The sequence below is a fragment of the Coregonus lavaretus genome (genome assembly GCF_964263955.1).
Source record: "Coregonus lavaretus genome assembly, chromosome: 17".
NCBI classification, from domain to species: Eukaryota; Metazoa; Chordata; class Actinopteri; order Salmoniformes; family Salmonidae; genus Coregonus; species Coregonus lavaretus.
Window position 1 is genome coordinate 13017141 of NC_140004.1, and position 12342 is coordinate 13029482.

At 42.8% G+C, this 12342-nt stretch overlaps 1 pseudogene across 1 annotated transcript; it reads left to right on the forward strand.

Annotated features, from left to right (window-relative positions):
- Positions 1-1705: 1705 nt before the first annotated feature.
- LOC311145029 (carotenoid-cleaving dioxygenase, mitochondrial-like) lies at positions 1706-12075 on the forward strand (annotated as a pseudogene). Its single transcript has 9 exons — positions 1706-1875; positions 2071-2299; positions 5949-6051; positions 7307-7439; positions 9191-9335; positions 11060-11215; positions 11543-11713; positions 11751-11861; positions 11966-12075. The product of its transcript is annotated as a carotenoid-cleaving dioxygenase, mitochondrial-like (transcript).
- The last annotated feature ends 267 nt before the right edge of the window (positions 12076-12342 follow it).

Here is a 12342-nt window from a genome sequence, read left to right on the forward strand (position 1 = left end):
TGGTAAACTGAACTTTATCAGTTGAACTTCTCTGAAAGAAGAAGAAATGTAATATCTTTGTCAACCACTAGATGAGGCATTATATCCATACACAGGAGTGATATAGGCCTACTGGCAAAGAATCTGATATCCACACGAATATGATTGTTCATATACTTATAACACATTATACAACGGGTGGGTCTAATCCTGAATGCTGATTGGTTAAAACCGCATTCCAGCTGGTGTCAGGAAATCCATAACCAACTTGGTGTTATTGAACCCAAGTCATTTTTGCTTGTTAAGCTGAAGCTTTAGCATTAGCTATGGGATAAGAGACAACACTTGTTCAGTTGTTCTAAGGACAATCGTTTCATAATCGTTTGTTCGGAATGTTTATGTAATGTAAAAATTTGCAGTGCTCTATGTCCTGTTGTTGCACAGTATATTTTACGTTTTAAGAATTACGCTTTACAATGATCATGTATTGTTTGTAATGGAAAACTGTTTGTGTTTGTTCTGAAATTAACTATAACTGTAGTGTCATCTAGTGGCTGGTGTATGTGTCATAATTCCTGCACCGACATTATACTTTGTTACTCAATCACGACTAGCCTAATCCTCCAGATAAGGTATGTAGCCTGTGGTAGAGTAACTGACTGTTTACTCTAAGATCCACGTCCTGTTAATTGCTATGACATAAACCAGCCATAAAAGTCAGTGAAAGGTTCAATCACAGTTCACCAGCAGCTCTACTGGGGTGGTTCAAGTGTAAACCTGTGTGGTTGTTTATGGAGGCTAAACTTAAAGAGATAGTTTGAGATTTTGGCAATTAAGCCCTTTCTTTCTAGTTACCCAGTGTCAGATGAACTCATGGATACCATTTGAATGTCTCTGCGTGCTGTTTGAAGGAAGTTGAAGGTAGTTTCTGTATGCTAGCTGATCCCATAGACTTCCAGTCATTGCGCTACAGCTAGCAATCAATCGCTCCAGAAACTACCTTAATCTTCCGTCAAACTGCACACAGAGACATAAAAATGGTATCTATGAGTTCATCGAATTATCCCTTTAATCAAAAAGACCAAGGCACTCTCATCAGAGTTGCAGTTAATACGCCTTTATTGAATTGGCATCTCTATGTAATCAAGTTAAAAACAAGGCAAACAAATCATCTGTGTGTGTTTTTATCAGAGCCGGGACGTGTCAGAGACAGTGTCAGCCACAGTGTTAGAGGCTGGCCTCAGCACAGTTCCACAGTTCAAAGGTCGTCAGTGACTCCCCTCTCTCTCATACTGTTTAAATCCCAGTCAGTCAGTGTGCGCAGAACCATAAACAGGACAACTGGCATGGTGGTGTCCGACTCTTCACTCTAGTAGCCTATGTTTAAATTCTGGTTGGTCTGTGTCGTCCTATAGCAAAGCCAGGTGAAACACTGCACCCCAGCCATGAGCGGCACAAAATAAATTATACGAAGACAATGGTGAGATCATCGGATACAGTGTGTATGTGTATGTGTATGTGGTGTAGCATGCAGATGTAACCCATCGTGCAATGACGTCACAGTCACTGAGACCTGAAGTAGTGTAGACTTCAGGACAAAATGTTGATATGAACGCAAGATCGAACCCCGTGTATGTTGATTACCTATCTCTTTCCCGCCAAACAAGTAAAAATGTAATCTATGATGTGTGATATCTGAAAGCTTGAACATTTATCTTCTCTCTTCATGGCAGCATCGGAGAAGAAATGCCCCTTGGTCACAGGGCTGGAGGGTATTGGACCCCTGGTGCGTTCTGTTGAGGATACCCCTGAGCCCATCACCACGGTGAACAAGGGGAACATCCCATCCTGGATCCTGCGGAATGGGCCTGGAAAGTTTGAGTTTGGCAAAGACATGTATAAAATAAAATGAATGAATTACCTAGACAGAAACCACTTACACTCAAGACATACAGTGCACAGTACACACACACAAAAAGAACATGGCACACAGGCACATGCACAGACACTCAGCCTTACGCCCATAGACATACTTGTATGTGGAGCACACATACCAAATACAAACCCATTTGTCTTTGTCTCTTTCCTCAGCTACAACCACTGGTTTGATGGCATGGCCTTGATGCACAGCTTCCACATCCTTGATGGTGAGGTGACCTACAGCAGCCGCTTCCTGCGCAGCCACTCCTATATGCGTAATTTTGAGAAAGTTGCATTGTGGTGTGTGAGTTTGGAACCATGGCTATGCCTGACCACTGTAAGAACATATTTGCTTGATTATTTTCCCAATTCAAGATTCCCATTAAGTGTCTTGAGAGTTGTGTACCTCTGTGTGCAGTAGGGGAGAGTGGGGTAAGCTGAGGTACCCTTGTTTCTAGGAAACAATAAACAAAATTAATCATTTTTACCAAATATTTAGGAAGAGGTCATCATTTCGTGGATTCTGTGAAGGAAGAAACCACATGGAAAAAGTGGTAAGTAAATTAGGTCCAAATAACTGATTTTCACCAAGTCAAATGCATTTATTGTGTTAGAGGTTTCATGATACTTGTATTTAAACCAAAGTAGATCATTGTAAGATTGTTCTATACATCAGTTGGGGTCTCTATAAGCTTCAACATGAGGTTTTAAACCTAGCATGAAAGTTCATCCTTGTAGCTGTGTGGGTTAATATAGTTCAAATGTTTGCCTTGGGGTAAGTTGAGCCAATGGTTGAGCCAATGGCAAGTTGAGCAAATTGAAGTGTTTTCTTCCCAGGCGTAATGCAAGGCATTATTGCTGGGATATGAGCTAACAACAGGGCCTAAAAGTGTTTTGAAAAAGTGCAAAGTGTTTGTTAGGTGTTAAGCATGTGTGAAAAGATAAAAACATACACATGATTTAAAAAAAAGTGTGATTGTGTTGAATTGTGTTTGGAAAATAAAGATAGACATGGTTTTTAAAAGGTTATGGTAATATTTCATTCAGCACAGAAATGTGTAGGCAGCTTAATTTACCCTGTCCCACAGCTCAAGTTGTGCCAAGAGACCACTTTTTTTGGACAAGCTATGTTTTCAAAACTGTAATGTTTAAATTAATTCTGATTATTTCCAGGGATAGACAACATCCTGAGATATATGTAGATATGTTTGTTAGAAATAATACTATATTTCCCTTGATGGAGTGATGCTGAATGTTAAAAAAATTGCTCTACTCACCCCACTCTCCCCAATGTTCCCCATTGTTCTGGTTGTGGCTTGCGGCCTTGGTGAGTGCTGTTGACTCTATGTATTGTCTTGCTCACAGACACTGCTGAGATGACAGATATGATGGTGGGAAGACGATATAATGGTCAAAGGAAAGGTATGTAGGTATGCTTAGAGATCAAAAGAGTAGATTTTTGTGTGGGCTACCTGAAGAGTTAAAGACCCAATGCAGCCGTTTTTAAATTAATATAAATTAAGCACCTTACTGTAATATATTACCATTAAAATGGGAAAAAATAGCTTTTTAACAAAAAATGTAAAATTCTCAAGCAATAATTTTGCTAGGACTGTCTGGGAGTGGTCTGGGTGGGGAGGGGAAAACTGAAAACTAGCTGTTATTGGCAGAGAGGTTTGGATCTCTCTTTGTTATTGGTCTATCAAACAATTTATCACTTGGTGATGTCACCATGGAAAGCCGAAACTCCCGCCCATGCAAACCTGCAGTTTAGAAGGTCCTGTGTAGATTGTATTTTCAACCATTAACTATCAGGAAATAACACTAATCAAATGTTTTCACACTTTTACAGTATTAGTTTCATCAGCTGTTGTACAATATGATATACTGTAAAACACAAGAAATACAGAATGTTGACTGCACTGGGCCTTTAAGCCCCATTTATACCTGGTTCTATCATGCTTCCTTTGTCCTGAGAGAGAGAGAGAGATTGAGACACTTTTTACTTTTAAAAGCTCTGTGTGTAGTTTGTGTAGTCAAACAGAAGAGCATAAAACATTTATCTCCAGAGGTATTGTGCTGCACTAAAGCATAACCGATTGTAAACCAGCACAGATAGATCAGGTTCAACAAAATAAATAGCACCTTTGTAACACCACAAAGATTGTCCGTGGCCCTATAGAAAGCAAAGTTCACAGATAAATGACTGTGATTTGATGACTGTGATTTGTAGCTTAGCCTTAACATGTGAATATTGTGACCTCTACTTATCAAAAAAACATTGACAAATATCAGAGGGTGTTGCTAGTGTAAGATGGTGGAAAGCTTCAACATTTTGTGAAAGTTTAGTTCATATGTGAATATCACTAAGAAAGATAAAACGCTTAACAGATACAGTGGGGGGAAAAAGTATTTAGTCAGCCACCAATTGTGCAAGTTCTCCCACTTAAAAAGATGAGAGAGGCCTGTAATTTTCATCATAGGTACACGTCAACTATGACAGAAAAATTGAGATTTTTTTTCTCCAGAAAATCACATTGTAGGATTTTTTATGAATTTATTTGCAAATTATGGTGGAAAATAAGTCTTTGGTCACCTACAAACAAGCAAGATTTCTGGCTCTCACAGACCTGTAACTTCTTCTTTAAGAGGCTCCTCTGTCCTCCACTCGTTACCTGTATTAATGGCACCTGTTTGAACTTGTTATCAGTATAAAAGACACCTGTCCACAACCTCAAACAGTCACACTCCAAACTCCACTATGGCCAAGACCAAAGAGCTGTCAAAGGACACCAGAAACAAAATTGTAGACCTGCACCAGGCTGGGAAGACTGAATCTGCAATAGGTAAGCAGCTTGGTTTGAAGAAATCAACTGTGGGAGCAATTATTAGGAAATGGAAGACATACAAGACCACTGATAATCTCCCTCGATCTGGGGCTCCACGCAAGATCTCACCCCGTGGGGTCAAAATGATCACAAGAACGGTGAGCAAAAATCCCAGAACCACACGGGGGGACCTAGTGAATGACCTGCAGAGAGCTGGGACCAAAGTAACAAAGCCTACCATCAGTAACACACTACGCCGCCAGGGACTCAAATCCTGCAGTGCCAGACGTGTCCCCCTGCTTAAGCCAGTACATGTCCAGGCCCGTCTGAAGTTTGCTAGAGTGCATTTGGATGATCAAGAAGAGGATTGGGAGAATGTCATATGGTCTGATGAAACCAAAATAGAACTTTTTGGTAAAAACTAAACTCGTCGTGTTTGGAGGACAAAGAATGCTGAGTTGCATCCAAAGAACACCATACCTACTGTGAAGCATGGGGGTGGAAACATCATGCTTTGGGGCTGTTTTTCTGCAAAGGGACCAGGACGACTGATCCGTGTAAAGGAAAGAATGAATGGGGCCATGTATCGTGAGATTTTGGGTGAAAACCTCCTTCCATCAGCAAGGGCATTGAAGATGAAACGTGGCTGGGTCTTTCAGCATGACAATGATCCCAAAGGCAACGAAGGAGTGGCTTCGTAAAAAGCATTTCAAGGTCCTGGAGTGGCCTAGCCAGTCTCCAGATCTCAACCCCATAGAAAATCTTTGGAGGGAGTTGAAAGTCTGTGTTGCCCAGCGACAGCCCCAAAACATCACTGCTCTAGAGGAGATCTGCATGGAGGAATGGGCCAAAATACCAGCAACAGTGTGTGAAAACCTTGTGAAGACTTACAGAAAACGTTTGACCTGTGTCATTGCCAACAAAGGGTATATAACAAAGTATTAAGAAACTTTTGTTATTGACCAAATACTTATTTTCCACCATAATTTGCAAATAAATTCATAAAAAATCCTACAATGTGATTTTCTGGATTTTTTTTCCTCATTTTGTCTGTCATAGTTGACGTGTACCTATGATGAAAATTACAGACCTCTCTCATCTTTTTAAGTTGGAGAACTTGCACAATTGGTGGCTGACTAAATACTTTTTTCCCCCACTGTAACACTGATTGGCACAATGTAATGAAAATGCTCCTGTTCTGACAACTGGATTTGTTAACAGAGGCCACAAACAACGCCAGTGAGAACATTATGAAGTACAAGTGAGACTATTACGTCAGCACAGAGACCTACTCGATCCACAGAGCCTAGAGACCAAGGAGAAGGTACAGCTATTGTCTATGACCACTATCAGGTGAACATATTTTACAGAAAATCAGGGGGGATCTTACAGTGATACACTGCCCAACAAAATGCTTATTAGCAGGTTCCTTCTCGACAGTGAAACAACAATAAGAAATAATAAAATATTAGAATACGAACATAAAGTAAATAGCTCAGTAGAATAGAATAAATATTTTTAGCATACAGTGCATTCGGAAAGTATTCAGACTCCTTCCTTTTTTCCACATTTTGTTACGTTACAGCCTTGTTCTAAAATTGATTAAATAAAAATAAAAGCCTCATCAATCTACACACAATACCCCATAATGACAAAGCGAAAACAGGTTTAAGAAATGCGATGATGCTGCAGAGCTCCAGCTAGCTCTGCGTGAAAAGCCCACCCCCGTGTTTATGGTAGGCCAGCATTGTTTAATTGATTACATGGGTGGGTCGAATTTGTGCCATATCGCAATGTGTTGCAGAACTCATGAGCTGCATGATTTTCCATGTTTGAAGCATTCCTATAGGCCCATTTATTTGTCAAGACAGCTGTGCATGGCTGCATTTCACTGTAATAGCCTGTAGGCTATGTTTTGGTTATTTGCATTCACCTTTTGTTTACAGTGTTTGTTTACTGTTAATGTAACTAGCCTAAATATAGATTGTGTCATGCTTTTATCGATCTGCTATTTTGTTTATAGGCCTATAGTCGGCTTATCGCTGTTTTGTTCTGTTTGCATTCATTCGGTCGCTGTTTTGTTCTGTTTGCATTCATTCGGTCGCTGTTTTGTTCTGTTCGCGTTCATTCGTTCGCATTCACAGTTCTGTTGGTATTCTAAGCCAAACTGCTATTCAGTATTTTAGTTTTGCATGAAAAACTAGGCTACTTCTTTCAGCACTTAGTTTGCATTATTTTGGTAAAACAGCTATGTGTACGGCTGCATTCACATAGGCTGTTTGTAATAGGTGAATTACCCTATCTGTCTTGTAGCCTATATTCATGGCCAAATAGGCCTTGCTTTACTGTGTAGGGCACTGTCCATTGTGCTGATACAGCGCAGCAGAGATGGGCTACAGATTTCGCACCAACCTGTCACTTCAAAAGCACAATGGTCTCATAGTCTCGGCATTTGAACTGTGTGTGTATGACTGAGTTGATAATGATGTTTGCAGCGATAATGATAATGATGATGATGATGAAGATGATGATGATGATGACTATGATGATAATGATAATGTGTGTCCTCATGTTCATAGGTGGACTGGATTCAGTACATTGCAGTGAACTCAGCCACAGCCCATCCTCATTATGACCGTGAAGGGGCCTCGTACAACATGGCAACTCTTACGGCTTTAAATTTCAATTGCACTATAGCGCAGATCGTCCGGGGTCCGGATTCAATCTAGACCTTAATAATTACAGTAAATATATTACCTCCCAGCATATAATGTATGCTGCCGGTCGGAAGCCAGTATTTTTAGCTACACTGTCACGATCGTCGTAGGGAATAGACCAAGGCGCAGCGTGATGAACGAACATGTTTATTTACCTTTAGTGATAAATACTGACAATGAACAAAACAACAAACGACTCGTAACGTCCTAGGTAACATAGACCAACACGGAACAAGAACCCACAAACACAAAGGGAAAAACAGACAGTTTAAATATGGCTCCCAATCAGAGACAACCAGCCACAGCTGACACTCGTTGCCTCTGATTGGGAGTCACTCCAACCAACATAGAAATAAACACAACTAGAACCCCCAACATAGAAGTATAACACATAGAATGAACACACCCTGGCTCAACATATAGAGTCCCAGCGCCAGGGTGTGACAGTACCCCCCCCTAAAGGCGCGGACTGCGACCGCGCCTCAACCAGAGCAAAACAGGGGAGGGCTGGGTGGGCATTCCTCCTCGGCGGCGGTTCTGGCTCCGGGCTTGCCCACCACCCTCCAATAAGCCCCCCATAGCGCCCCTGGTCCGGTCTGGCCCCGCTGGCTGGAGCTGAACTGGACGTAGCAGGAGCGGTTAGCTTCAGCTCTGTTGTGGAGCAGTTGACCGGTACCTGATTAGGCACCGGTGACCCAGGCACGGGTTGTGCGCACACCGTAGGCTTGGTGCGAGGGGCAGGAACAGGCCGGACCGGGCTGTGGAGACGGACAGGAGACCTGGAGTGAAGAGCGGTCACAACCCGTCCTGGCTGAATGCCTACCTTCACACACTCGGTGTGAGGCATCCGCACAGGACGCACAGGGCTGTGTACCCGTACTGGCATAACAGCACGTGACACTGGTGCAGGATATCCGGGACCGCGGAGAGGCATTGGAGACCACGAGCGTTGAGCCGGCACACTCCGTCCTGGCTGCATACCCACCTTCGCACGACACGTGCGGGGTGCTCGCACAGGACGTACCGGACTATGCCGGACCACTCGTGGCACCGTACGCCGCTCCGCATACCGCGGAACCTGTCCCGTCCCATGTTGCCATGCCTGAGTACGGGAAGTTGGTTCCGCTCTCCATCCAGGCTCCGCCAACCTGCCTTCTGGCCCCCCAAACCCAGTGGCCTCCTCTCCAAATCGCCCTGTGGCAGCCTCCTGCTGCCCAGCCGCCCATGCGGGTTGCCTCTCGTCCGTCCGACGATGACACTGCTGACGCCGCTGCTCCTCTCTCGCCAGGGCCTTAATCCTAGCCCATGGCCCTTTGCCCCCGAGCATGTCCTCCCAGGACCACGATTTGCCCACCTGGGCCATCGCCAACCTCTCCATCTCCTTTCCCAGCGCTTCCTCCCATGTCCAGTCTGCCTGCTCCTGGACACGCTGCTTGGTCCTTGTATGGTGGGTTCTTCTGTCACGTTCGTCGGGAACAGAGGACCCACAAACACAAAGGGAAAAACAGACAGTTTAAATATGGCTCCCAATCAGAGACAACCAGCCACAGCTGACACTCGTTGCCTCTGATTGGGAGTCACTCCAACCAACATAGAAATAAACACAACTAGAACCCCCAACATAGAAATATAACACATAGAATGAACACACCCTGGCTCAACATATAGAGTCCCAGCGCCAGGGTGTGACATACACATAATAACCTCAGCTCTACCTCTGTCTCTGTGTGTGTTGTGTGACTGCAGCAATGTCAGAGAACTACGGTATGTGGTGTTCATAGAGCAGCCCATCAAGCTGGACCTGCTCAAGTTTATGCTGTTCAGGATCCAGGGCAAGAGCTTCCACAAGGTCATGACCTGGGAGCCACAGGACGACACCATCTTCAATGTGGTGGACAGACAGACAGGCGAAGTTATTGACCCAAACCATATGTTACAGTAAATGTGTAAAATCAGGATATACACTCACACACACACAGACACACACACACACACACACACACACACACACACACACACACACACACACAGACAGACATTACACATATACACACATACAAATATACTATATTATATACACTAGATTGGTTAGATCCCAACCAATGAGTAGTTATAAAACTGTATCAATAAGAACAAGTCACAATGATATCCTGCCCACTGTGAACAGATGCAACAGATTCGTTAACATGCTGTTCGCACATACTGTGGTTCGGTGTTACATTAAGTTAATTTGTCCATATCGCCAACGTGATTTGGACTTCTAACTCATTTAAACATTGTGTGTTTGAGCTACAGACTTCTGGGTTGTATCATTGGATTTTACTATTTCTTCTGCATCCATAGATACCAACCATGTGTGATTAACGAGGGCTGAACTAGAGCAGTGTTTGTGAGACAAGGGCGGATCTACAAAAACATTTGTAGAATCAGAATGGTTTGGGCTACAAACTACTAAAAGCTATCTATGAAAAGCTAAGACTCTCACGAATATGCACATGTAATAGTGGCGGTCGGTGCCATTTAAGATGAGGGAGGATTGTAATTTGTTTTTATGAGCATGGCCTTATTTCTATTACAGCATATTCGATGACTGTCATTCACATTCCATTCACCCAGCTCAATGTAACATTGATAGATTTAGACTACTACATGATACTCTAATTTTCCTTGTACCCATCATGAGGTTGCTACAACCTAGCCTATGAATGAAAGTTTACAACCTAGCTGCACATTTCGAGAGAATTTTGAGGAATCAAGGTGACAGACAGTGACACACTCTTGCCTACATCTTGCTGATCTAAGGGTGTAATCATTAGTCCAACAGTTGCAAATGAGAGTTTCTATTGGACAAACTCAGGTATGTTTATCCCCGTTTCGTTCCATTTGCTTCCGTTTAAGAAACGTTTTTCAACAGAATTGACAGAATGAATACACCCCTGATCACACAGTTCACTTTCATAGCAGCCACATAAAAATAGCATGATCATTTTGCTCATTGTATATATAATTCCTTCTCGCAATTATCTATGTGCTCTCCTCATCTCACCTTTTCCCTTTGCTTGTGGACTTCAGTGCACAACACAACTGTCTGTGACCAGGGGGAAAAAAACGTTCAGAGCCAAACCTTCATATCATGACCGCTAACCATTACACACAGCCTACATCGTTGTCATGTTATAGTCAACATAGCTAATAGAACTAACGCGTTAGTAAATCCGCTACAATCATGCAGTACAGTGTACAGTCAGAAAGCAGTTTATCATTTAAACAGGTCGGGCCCCGGTGGCAATAAATTACTAAAACCAAAAGCTTACCTTGACTTGGAAGAGTTCCAGTGTTGGCCATAGCCAGCTAGCTAACATAGCATCCCTCTCTATTTGAGCAAAATACAACCAAATATAGCTAGCTCTCTCTCTCTCTCTCTCTCCTTCTCTGTCTCTCTTTCTCTGTCTCTCTCTTTTTCTCTCGCTTGCTTTGTTCAAAACTGTTCAACTTTTGTCTTTCTTTCTCTTTGAGTCAACTACTCACCACAGTTTTGGAATGTCTGTTTCTGATATTGTATCTATTCCGTAATGATGATACAATGGCTAATGTTTCTGTTTTCTGCTATGCCAGTTTTATAACTCCCTGTGCAGAAACCTTCCACGGAGATACGTCCTACTCCTGAAGGTGACTGATGACACACCTAGCGATCAAAACCTTGTCAATCTACCTTTCTGTCAAGCAACTGCAGTCAACATTGGGTGTGGAGAGGTGTGTATGTGTGTGTTTGTGTTTATGTTGTATTTACATTTGTATACCATAGTCTGTCTTTTTATACCAAACTAAGTGGCGGTGTTGCTGTTTAGGCTGAACCACAAACTCAGGATTGTTGCCCTCAGAGGGGAAGCAAAGCACTTAAGCACAATCGCAATTGAACCAGCAACACCTTTAGTCATCATACCATAAAAGGCTAACTCTGTCTTCTAATGCTAACCCCTGGCATTCTGACGCATGTGTCCTGGCTGATGAAAATAAATGGTGATGTGTTTGTTGTCATGGCTACCTGACAAATCTGTCTCTCTTCTGGGTGTGCTAAACTTTCTCTGTACACACTAGGATCTCTATGACGAAGAGCTGCTCCAGTACTTTGACCTGGAGTTCCCACAGATCAACTATGCCCACTACAATGTGCGTCCATACCACGTCCATACCGCTACTACTACGCATGTGGCTTCAGACACAGTGACTCCCTGCTGAAGATGAATCTGGAGACCAAGAAACGTACATGTTAAGGGCATAATGCATTTACATTTTCTTTGTGTAGGCGTGGTGCCACCCTGGTCGGTTCCCATCTGAACCTGTGTTTGTTTCTGCACCCAAAGCAACAGAGGAGCACGATGGTGTGGTCATGTCCGTCATCGTCACACCCAGAACGGTAAACAACAACAAAAACTAAACAACAACAAAAATGAATTTTCACCATCAATTTATTACATTTGACATAACATTGTACAAACCTCTCTATATTTCTGTTTCCAGGAGAAAAGCATTTTCCTGCTGGTTCTGGATGCCAAGACCTTCTGGGCCGGGCAGAGGTTCCAGTCAACATTCCATATGGAACTCATGGAGTTTTTAATGAAATGGGCTGAAAATGCCAACCCTTCCAGCATTCTGCTTACTGTATGAAATTACTTCATCCATGGATGTCTCTTCTGATGCTGTTAAGATAACATCTCTAACTACTGCAGTGCTCTTTATGGCACAGCCAGAGGAGGAAGGCCCTCCCCTCTGAGTCTGGTTGCTCTCAAGGTTTTGACTCTGTAGTGTTTTGTTGTACACTACAGTGCATTCGGAAAGTATTCAGACCCCTTGACTTTTTCCTCATTTTGTTACGTTACAGCCTTATTCTAATATGG